Genomic DNA, 11,216 nt, shown 5'->3' with positions numbered 1-11,216 from the left:
ATTGGAGGGGAAGAGAGTAAGAAAGCTCGATAAACTGCCTCAATATGACAGAACAGGGCAGCTCTGAGGGTCTGTTGGGTCCTCAGTGTCTTCCCCTGTATTACCTCCCCGCCCCCCATGTCTGGGGGTGGGGAGGGAGGCATCTCCAGTTGAAAGCTCCGGAGAAGAAAGTGAGACCGGTGACTTTACACAGTGCTCCCTCACTTAAATCCAATTCACTTTCAAGTCATGGCATCACCTTCCTAATGTCATGGTCTTCTTTGAGAATGAAAGACAAAAACAATAACAACCCTGGGAATGTCTTATGTACCAGACTGTACTGTGAGGTACCTGAGGTCTTTAGTGCAAAAAATAGTGGAGGACTTTACAAGGTGTCTCCACCCCAGCATGTGGAGTCTTTGACCACACCTTCTGAGCCCTTTTCCATTCTTTTGGGAATATCTGTAGCAGAAGTCTTAGATCCTGACAACAGATAGAGGAGTCTTTTTTCATCCAGGGAGTCATGGGAATCCACCAGCGAAAGTCTAAAGTAAGGAAGACATCAATAAATTCCTTGAAGGCCTGAAGTCCAAGACATTTGGATATATGTAAGTTGAGAGATCCCATCCATACAAAAAAACACTAGGGAAGCAGTTTCTTAAAAGGCAGAAATAGCTATCAGCTTTGGCAAACCAAATTCATCAGCTGGAAATAATAGAACTTGCCCCAGTAAATTACCCAGACAGAATGGCTGATGATTTAAAAAAATGATAAGAATTGGAAATATGGAGAAGAAATAAAGAAAAAGCAGCATAATTCAGACAACAAGACCTGGCTCTTAGTCTGTATGTAGAACTAGGAAAGCCTCAAGATGTCTTTGTTTGTTCACTATTTTAACTTGATGTATAAGTCCCTATAATATTTAATAATAAAGTTCTTGAAAACACCCACATGGAGGGTTGTGCTATTTCTAAGGAGCATGGAAAGAGACAAAAGAATAGACTGGAACAAGGAAAAAAATTCTCTGCTGCAGGCTAAGGTGAAGGAACCCAGGTGTGCAGAGGAGAGGAAGTGGCAGAAAGAAAACAGAAGGGAGCACTATCAAGCTAAGTCCTAGGGCTTACTGGGAAAAGATGAATATGCCCCAAACTAGTACCTTGACAGGACACTCTAACAACTCTGTAAATAAGACATCATTCATTCATTCATTACATCAAGATTTATCAGATGTCTACCAAGTACCAGGCCATTATGCTAAGCCCTGGAGATACAAAAAGAGGCAAAAGACAGTCCCTGACCTCAAGGAGATAATCTAATGGGGGAGGGTTATCATTTATCATCATTATGATTATATAATAATTATATAATCTAATTGTTATTGTCACATTGTTTGTTGTATTCCCTTTTCTTTTCCATCCATCACATCACATTTGACTCAAAACCTAACAACCAATGTTTCTTCTTATTTCTGCAGATTCGAAATGTGGCTGCCAACCTCTGTGTAGACAGCAAACATGGTGCCACGGGGACTGAGCTAAGACTGGATATCTGTGTGAAGGATGGCTCTGAAAGGACATGGTCGCATGAACAGGTACTACAGACACAGACACAGACATGAGAGAGGACAGGACAGGACAGGAGAGGGAAGTGTAACTGAGGCAAGGTGGGAAAAAATCTAAGGAAGGAGTCGGAAGACCTAAATCTTAATCCTTAATACTTAAACTTGTCTAGTTTTGTTATTCTAGACAGATCACTTTATCTATGTCAGCTTCCTCGTGTGGGGAGAAGGTAATAACAATAGCTGACATTGAAAATAACTGGTCTAGGGCCAGCTAGGTGGCGTACTGAATAGAGCACCAGCCCTGTAGTCACGAGGACCTGAGTTCAAATGCAGCCTCAGACACTTAACACTAGCCGTGTGACCTTGGGCAAGTCACTTAAAAGCAAAAAAAAAAGAAAAGAAAATAACTGGTCCAACCATTTCACTTTTTACAAATGGGGAAATTGAGGCATACAGAGAATATATGTAAAAGTGCTTTAAAATGAATATGTGCTTTAAAAGAAAAAGTGATTTTTGCTTATTGAAATATTTGATGATTAAGTTCATAATAAAAAATTTTAAGTGTAAGGTGTTTTACAAACACGATAATGATAAACAAAAGCTTTATTCCCTTCCTAGTTCTGATTCTACAAGTTAGTTAACAAAACCCAGATACACCTTTGAGGGTTTTGTTTTTGGGTTGTTTTTTTTTAATGGCCATTTCAAAATTCTCTGATGTGATATGAGTCTGAGTCAAATTCAATTCATCAAATATTTATTAAATACATAAAGGGCCTGTGAGGACAAGGGATGCAAAGGGAAAAAATGAAATTCATTTCACACTCTGTGAGCACTCACATTAACCAGAGAAAGTCAGGAGGAAGTATAGGAAGGACAGTAGGCATTATTAGTGAGATGATAGTCTGCCTCATGTGATATTTTAGCACTCTTTTATGGGGGTTAGGGGAGAGGAGATGTTGGGGGAAAGGTTTTAGCCACATCACCCCCATGTTCCACTGGATTATTGTTACCATGAACAGATACAAGCAAATCTTTGACTTTTGAGTAGTTCCTGGATTAGATAACCCCATAAATTCAGGTTTGATCTGGGACCCCATCCTGTTTCACTTCTGGAACATAACCTGGAAAATACCCTCTTTTCCCAGAAGAATCCTCTCCCATAGGCCTTGTAAACTGCCCCTAATCATCATAGTCATCTCTTCTATAGGGAAGGGATGCATCACAAACTCTCTCTTTAAATTCTCTTACCCCTTCCTTAACTGTCACAGCCAACTTTAAATTTTATTTAAGTGATCAACTGAGTAAGACAACAGCTTGAAGCCATACAACTGGATAAGAGGAATATTTCATTCCTCTTCATTGTTGCTTTGAAAAAAATTCAGCACACATTGCCCACCTACTCTGTTTGGGGAATAAGCCAATATATCTCCAACTTTTTTATAAGGACTTAGTTAATACATTTTTAGTACTGTGATATAAGGGTAATGTAGCTGGTTAATGCAACTGTGGTACTACAAAAGTGAGCTAAGTATTGGTCTATCAGGTCACATAAGTATCAGCTGGTGGCACCAAGGATATTTAGCCTTCCAAAGGAAGGGCTCAGGGAGCACATAACTGTCTTCAAGTATATGAAAACTTTCTTGTAGAAGAGAAATTAGGATTCCATTCCCTTTGGCCCAAGAACAATGGGTGGAAATTGTGGAAAGGCAAATCTAGGCTTGATATAAGAAAAAGCTTCCTCCCCAGCAGAGCTATTCCAAAGTGGAATTGGCTGCTGAGCACATCTCATAGGTCTTCAAGAACATGTATTATGCTGGGAATCCCTTTTGGGTATGGGTTGAATTATATGGCAGTTGAAATCCTGGCCATCTCTCAAACTCTGGGCTTTTGTCACTTCACTCTGAGGTCCTATTTTCTCCAAGTAAGTTGTTGGACAAGATGAGCCCAAAGAATCCTTCCAGCTCTAAATCTATGGCCCTGCAAAATTATGACAAGCTTTTAGGAAACCATTCTCAGGTGGTTAGAGTGCAAGCCTTACCGCAGTGAAGTCATTTTGCATGTGTGTCTGTGTGTGTTGTGTGTGTGTGTTTGAAAGAGAATTATGAACTCTTCTTCTGTCTCAACTCATCTGAACACAAAAATAATATTATCGTAGCAGCCAGGGAACTCTCTCAGCCAGATAAGTTTCATCTGAAGCTAGACTGAGATAGATGATGGCTTGAATTTTTCTCTGCTGAGTAACTCTATGAGAAGCAATTACCTTCCACATACAAATACCACTCAGTTGCTGAGAGCAGGGATAGATACTGTTTTGGGGGATCCAAAGTATAGGCAAAGTTAATTGTGTAGAAATAACTTTAGAAAGCCTATTCCAACACCACCATTCTGCCTTTTAAAATTATTTTCTTTGGTTGGTCTGCAGTTCAATAGAGTGTCAGCAGAGGGCAGCACCAGACAGGACAAAAAAAACCCACTTGAGTAAACCAAGAAGTAGAAAGGTTAATGGCTTTTTAACACAGAGATTTCCAGTCTCCAGAGACCCAGAAGATGGAGCTTTTCGGAGATTAAGCTAGGCTGACAGAAGGGAAAGAATTAATCATATTTGAAATACAGATCACAGTAAATTGATTCTGAGGTTAAAATAGTACAATCTGTTTTATTTTGCCGTAATGAACTGAAGGCCAGATTCACTCCTGCGTCCAATACAACCTAGTGTTTTTACATGTGGATTTCAATTGCTAAATGATACAGGAAGTGTCAGAGCAGGGATTATTCGATTTTCTAATTCAAGGAACAAGAATATAAGCCCTTTCACAGCTGAAAGGGTGCTCTCCAAAAAGCCAAAAACAAAAGAGAAAAAGTGGAAATATTTCTGAGGAGAATGGTGGAGATTTGAAGGTCCTTCATTATATCTATTTAGCCATATGTGTAGTGAAGGACTAGACAAGCTTTAGCAAAAAAAGGAAGATGTGTGATTCTTCCTGCTAGCCCCATCTATTTAGCTCTTTGCTGTAGTACTAGTACGCTAGGATTTTTAATATTTTCTTTAGAGACCAAAAGAAAGGTTTTATTGTTTTGTTTATTGTTTTTAATCAAAAATCTAATGACACAAAGTACTCTTAGATCTCAAAATAAAAGTTAGGATCCCCTAAGGAACCCTGGCAATAAGGTGGGAGGCATAGAAAGGAGGAATTTCTGGCCTAATTTGTCCACCCTTGTACTTCAGTGTATACTTGGTAAAATACTGACCCCATGAAAGGGAAATAATTGAATTCACTACTCCTACATGGAAACTGGGCATTGTCCATCCCAAGAGCTTTAGTGACCATGTTGACATCAAGATAAATTGATCAACTTAAATGTTGAAAGGACAACTTACTGTGATAAATGGGTTCAGTCTACCAATGAAATTATCAGATTCAGCATAAGGAAGAATCAGCCCCTGGGAAGGCTGTAGTTGCTAGCAACTAAGCATAATATTTCAAGGAAAGTTGAAGAAAGCATTTATTTTCCATGTGAAAAATTAATATTTTTCAATCCAGTTGACAAGATTAAAACAATAAATGTTTCAGCATTGCCAGCTTTCCCATATTTAGTATATTAGAATGTTCCAAAACAGAATGAAGATACTGCATACATCCTTGGAGTTAATGAAATGGAAATGAATCACTAGGCTGTTTGGTGTAGTGGATAGAGGACCTTGGAAGAGCTGAATTTGAGCCCACTTCTGACACATACTGGATGCTGACCTGGGAAAATCACTTAATCCCTCAGTTCCTCAGGCAACTAATTCTCCAAGACTATAAATTTTAGAAGCAGTCTTGATCTACCTTGGTAGAGGGAGCTTGCACACCAAGAGTTCCCTCCACTGATAAAATAAAACACGCATTGCCATCCCATCTGAATAATTAACATTCATTATTGAAAAGTCTGATTCAAAACTGAAGTATTACTTACATAATAAGTCAGACAGAAATCAGACCTAGTCAGCAAGTAAAGACTGTCTTCTATGTGTTTAAAAGATAGAAAGACAAAGTCTCACCTCACCAAAAAACAAAAAATCTATAAATGGACATCATAGCAAATCAGACAAATAAAAGTGCGTCAATGCTTCTTCCTGTCACTATTTTGCAGAAATTATATAGATAAAACTTTGTCTCCTTTTTTAAAAAAAATAAGGTGAAGTCTGAGAAGTTATATTGTGATTCTTTAGAAGAGGCTAATTGTCTCTGACATGATAAAGAGTATCCTCCCTGATGGGATCCTGGAGCTAGAGCAGGAATGACCCTCAGGGACCAACTCATCCAGCCCCCTCTCTTTACTGATGGAGAAATTGAGACCAGAGACATTAAGTTACTGGCCCAAGACCACACAGATAATATGAGACAGGGTTGGGATAAGTTTAGAAAATGTATGACTTTTCTGCTTATGAGTCCTATTCCCCACAGTAGAAAGTATGCTCTTAGAAGACCTATGCTAATTTGTTGCTGTTGTTATAATATCCTCAGCACCTAGCACAGCACCTTGTACATAGTAAATGCTTAATAAATGCTTGTTGAATAGATGAACAAGTAAAACAATTGTTCTGGTAAATAGAAAATATATCACCTTAGCTGCTATGAACTAAAATTAAGTGCCAGGAAAGAGTCATAGCCATTATACTTCTCCAACTGGAAGGTCCATTGGAGAACATTTTAGTCCAGATCCCTAATTTTTCCAGATATGGAAATTGAGATCCAGAGGAATAAAGTGATTTGCCTAAAGTCATGTCAGTGGTAAGCTCACTGGTGGGATTTGAACCCAGGTCCTCTGAATCCAGAATCTGAGTTCATTCTACGATATTGAACTGCCTCCTCAAATGTATTGAAAAAGAGGAAAGAGAATTTATTAAGTGCTTATTGAGTACCTGGTACTGTACTAAGTTTGTGGATACAAAAGTAAGCAAGCAGGCTAGTTCCTGCCCTTGAGCCCACATAGGAGTAAGATGATGCATAAAAGGGAGGTAGAGAAGGGCTGGGAGAGGGTAACAGTGTGTAAATGGAAGGGAAGGAAATGCCTGATGGCAGCTCAAGGTGCTTCCCAGAGCAGAGTCCAAGGTTTTAGGTGGGGGGCAGGAGGTGATCTGGAGAGGGAGGTGTGTGGGCAGCATGGTCTGCAAGCAAACATACAGCCTATAGCTTCAAAAGATCTCTGGTTTTGCAGGTTTTGTCAGCTTTAGGACTGCCTCCATTATAGAAGATCGAAACTTCCCTCCATGTCTTGGTAGGTGGTCTTCTTAAGTTGCTGTGACCACTCAAGTCCCTTGCCTGGTGGCCAGACTTCCAGTCACCCTGAGTTAAGCCATGCTGGTCCTCAGACCCACAGGCTGTTGTTGTTTAGTCCTTTCAGTTCCGTCTGATTCTTCCTGACCCTTTTTGTGATTTTCTTGGCATAAATAAAGGAGTGGTTTGCCATTTCCTTCTCTAGCTCATTTTACAAATGAGGAAACTAAGACAAAAAGGGTTAAGTAAAACAATAAGTTTAAATGACTTGCCCAAGTTCATACATCCAGTAAGTAACTGAGGCCATATTTGACCTCAAGAAGATGAGTCTTCCTGACTCCAGGTTGGGTATTTTATCTGCTGCACCACCAGCTGCCCCTCCAAATATCGTTGTCCCCATTGTTCCCACTTGAACCAGGTACGTGTTTTCATTAGGAGAAGGGAAATGAAGGAGTAAAATCACCTTTAACCAATGAAGATGGGCAATTCATCTACAACTTTGAGTCTTAGGGAAATGAAGCTAAGTGACTTTCCCCAAAGTCTCAAATCTAGTACGTTTCAGAGGGAAGGATCTCTGAGACCATCTCTTCGTCCACTATGCCATACTACCTTTAATTTCCATTTATAGTTGAGGAAACTGAGGCTCAAAGACATGGTCATCCAGTTATCCAAGCTTATACAAGATAGCAACAGGGGTAGAACTCAAGCCCAGGTCTTTTCATCAGTGGTCCTTCTATAATACCATGTTGCCAGTCCTTGATGGTGTCAGGATTCCAGATCTGGTACAAGGATGGGGGTAGCTCTTCCCAGTACTTTGTCAGATAGGGGCCAAAGATTTGTAGGTCCAGCATCCCTAAGATTCTCATCTTTGTGGATTTGGCTCCTAGATTTTCCTGTCTGGTTTTGCCATCTCCCTGTCTTCCCTCTGAGACTGCTTTCCATTTACAAGATATTTATCTTGTGCACAGTCATTTACATATTGTCTCCCCCATTAAAATGTTAGCTTCTTGAAAGTCAGGACTGTGTTTTTGTCTCTATTTGTATTCCCAGGACTCAGTACCATGTCCATCATAGCATAAGAGCTTAATACACACTTATTGACTGACTGCCTGATTGTCTGGTCTGGGCTGCTTCCCATCCTGACCAACTCTATGTCTGGCTTCCACTCCTACTCATTCTTGTGGGTTTGCTGTTTACCAAACCCTCCCAAGCTCCACACGTATTTCACTTCTCTCGTATGGTTTGGTAGCTTGAAATACTTTTTGGAAATTCTCAGCCTTGGCTGTAACTAAGCTACCCACTATTAATGACTTACCTCCTACTCTACTTTGGCAGCAAGAAGCTTTGGCCAACAGCACAGAAATTCTGCTATTTGATAAAATCTATACAGTGATAAAGCTGTCTAAAGGAGTAAAGACATGACAAAAATCAATATAGACCAACGATGAGCAGAGGCTCATAGGCACCAGAGCTGTAAAGGAACCTGGAAGCCAACTCCCTCATGGTATAGAGGAGAACCAAAGAGAGGAAATTACTTTCTCAAAGTCACATAGATGCCGAGCCAGGCTTTGGATTCTGCCTACAAATCAAATGCACTTTCCAGTATGCAACTAAAGCAGATGTGATGATTGAATTCCATAAATCAAGGAACACCAGTTATCTCAGGGGCTTGTTGCAACATGAGTCATGGAAAAGGGAATTCTTCTAATGCAGCAGCAAGAGAAATGGTTTTTTAGAGTCTTGGAGATTTCTCTAACCTAGCCAATAATGTACTCGGTAATACAGCTTATCTTTCCAAAATAAATTAACCCAGTTTCACGTAAATTTGAAAAATAAGCATAACAGTGATTACAAATTTTATTTTGCATATGTTGCACTGAGAGACAGGGTATGAAAGCTACTCTAAAGATCATTTAGAGATGAAGGTCACATTGTTCTGTACACCTGGAGTTTAAATGGCCTTTAGTATTGCTTAACTGGGATTATAATGTTTTGTATGGGAAAGTGAAAAGACACAGGTCAAAGACAAAGTCAAGGCCTGGGTACAAATCCTGCCTCTGATCCTCTCTAGCAATTCATGTAATGTCTCTAAGTTTCAGTTTCCTTATCTATAAAAGGTAGATAATTATCCTAAAACTGCCTACTTCATTAGATAGCAGAGGAAATCACTTTGTGAGCTTCAAAGTACTATAGAAATGCGAGCTATAACCCGTGTAATAGATAGTTGGTGCAATGTAGAGCTCTAGGCATGGAGGCAGAAAGATTCATCCTCCTGAGTTCAAATCTAACCTCAGACACTTACTAGCTGTGACCCTGCGTTTACACTTAATCATTTAACCTTGTTTGCCTCAATTTCCTCATCTGTAAAATGAGGCTGGGAAGGAAATAGCAAACCATTCCAGTATCTTTGCCAAGAAAACCCCAAATGGGGACAAAAAGAGTCAAACACAACTGAACAACTGAAATAGAGTCAGCCAGGCATAGCAGATAGAATGCTGGGTGTGAAGTCTATAAGACCAGGGTTCGAATGCCACCTCAGCCACTTACAAGCTCTGTGAAAGCAGGCAAGTCCCTTATCTTCTCTCAGACTCAGTTGGTTCATCAGTGAGGTGAATACTATACCATACGCCTCACTGAATAACAATCAAATGAGATTATTATATCTCAAAGTCTTTTCAAACGCTAAAGTTCTATATTGATATTAGCCCTCAAGGAACTCACAATCTACTGGACTGCCACAGAAGAGTTAGAGAAAGTAAAGAGGGCCCCCCCAAGAGACAGCAAAATAATAACAAATATAGTTTGTTATTATATGTTATATATGCATATACAATATATAAATATGTGTGTTATAAATGCATATAGAATATATAAATATATACAATAACGCCTTGTGAAGTTTCTGCTCAAGAACCAATGGAAAGCACTTAGGCCTAAAAGTTAAGATAAACAATATTCTAGAACTGACAAGATCCTTGAGGGGTCTTTTCTCCAACCTCCTGGAAGGAATGAACTCTAATCAAGAAACAGAGCTATCTCTACTTTCTTTTTTTTTTTAATGTCCCAGAAAAGAGAGTCTACCATCTCCCTTCAGGAAATTCTTTCAAATGTCTCAGCTTAAAAAAAAAGCTTTTATCCTCCAAATGTTCCTTTTTGTCCTGTCTTCATGGAGACTGCAAATAGCTACTCCCCAATCAACTAGACAATGTCCTTTCTTCTGCCTGCAGGCCTGTTTTTAGACCTAACCCTTCCATTCTTCTTTTCTTCAAGCCACTTAACCTCAATTCCTTAGCTTTTCTTTGTGCAGCCTATTTGGCCAACCACTTAATCATTTTTGTTGTTGTTATTGTCTTCTGGAATCCTGTCAACTTCCTTACTTTTCCATTTCTTTTGCAGGACCTAAAACTGTCCCTAGCACTATATTAAGGAACTGTGCTAAGAGTATTGTATATGCTGTCTCTCACCCCTCCACCCCCCCCCAAAAAAAAAGCCCATAGTGCCACATTCCAGCTTTGTATTTTACCTCTGATCCTGAGTTTTGAGGGTTTATTTTCCATTTTAATGTACTCTTAATCATTTTCTTCTATTTTTTTCAACTGCATTTGGAATGAGATAATCTTAGACTTAGAAAAGTCCCTTAGAGGTCACAGACTCTGGCTTCTCGCCCCGTGCTGCACTCCTGCTCCCTGCAATGTTCCTGACAGATGGCTAGCCAGCCTCTGCTTAATGTCTCCAGAGACAATAGTGTGCCTTCCCAGGTTTATTCCCCTGCACTTCTCCTCAGATCCATCCTTGTATCTGCTCCTTTAAGCTGTATCAAGCTTGTGTTTTATCATTCTCTTCCTTATGCTCAGACCACTGCTGCCCAAGCTTTCATTCTTATAACTGCCCACTTGGACGACTGCAATGCCTCCTTATTGGTCCGCCAGAATCCAGCCTATCCCCTCTCTAACCCATTCCCCATAGGCTGCCAAATTTACTTTCCTAAAGCACATCTGACCACCACATTCCGCTGCTCAAGAAGTACTAGTAGATCCCTCTCGCCTCTGTGGATAAAATACAAATTCATCTGTTTGGCATGTAGAGTCAGATCCTTCACAACCCAGCTTTAATTCATTTTTCTAAATTTTTTCCACACTATAGGACATACTACAACTCAGCCAACCTGTCCCGTTTGTTGTTACCCATTCCTGATATCCACTCTCCAGTGTCTGTGCCTTTGCCCATGCTGTTCCTCATGCCTGGCATTCCCTTCCTCCTCACACCAACCTTTTTCCGTTCAAGGAACACCTCAAGTGCTATCTTCTATATGAAAGCTTTTCTGATTCTCCTTTTCTTGATACACCCTCTCTCAAAAAAATTACTTTATATTTTATTTCTTTTTTATATTTACTCATCTGCATGCATGTTGTTTT

This window comes from Petaurus breviceps, unplaced genomic scaffold (assembly GCF_028583685.1).
Source record: "Petaurus breviceps papuanus isolate PSGF00001 unplaced genomic scaffold, PetGlider_PUasm1.0 126, whole genome shotgun sequence".
NCBI classification, from domain to species: Eukaryota; Metazoa; Chordata; class Mammalia; order Diprotodontia; family Petauridae; genus Petaurus; species Petaurus breviceps.
This window is presented reverse-complemented; position numbering follows the sequence as displayed.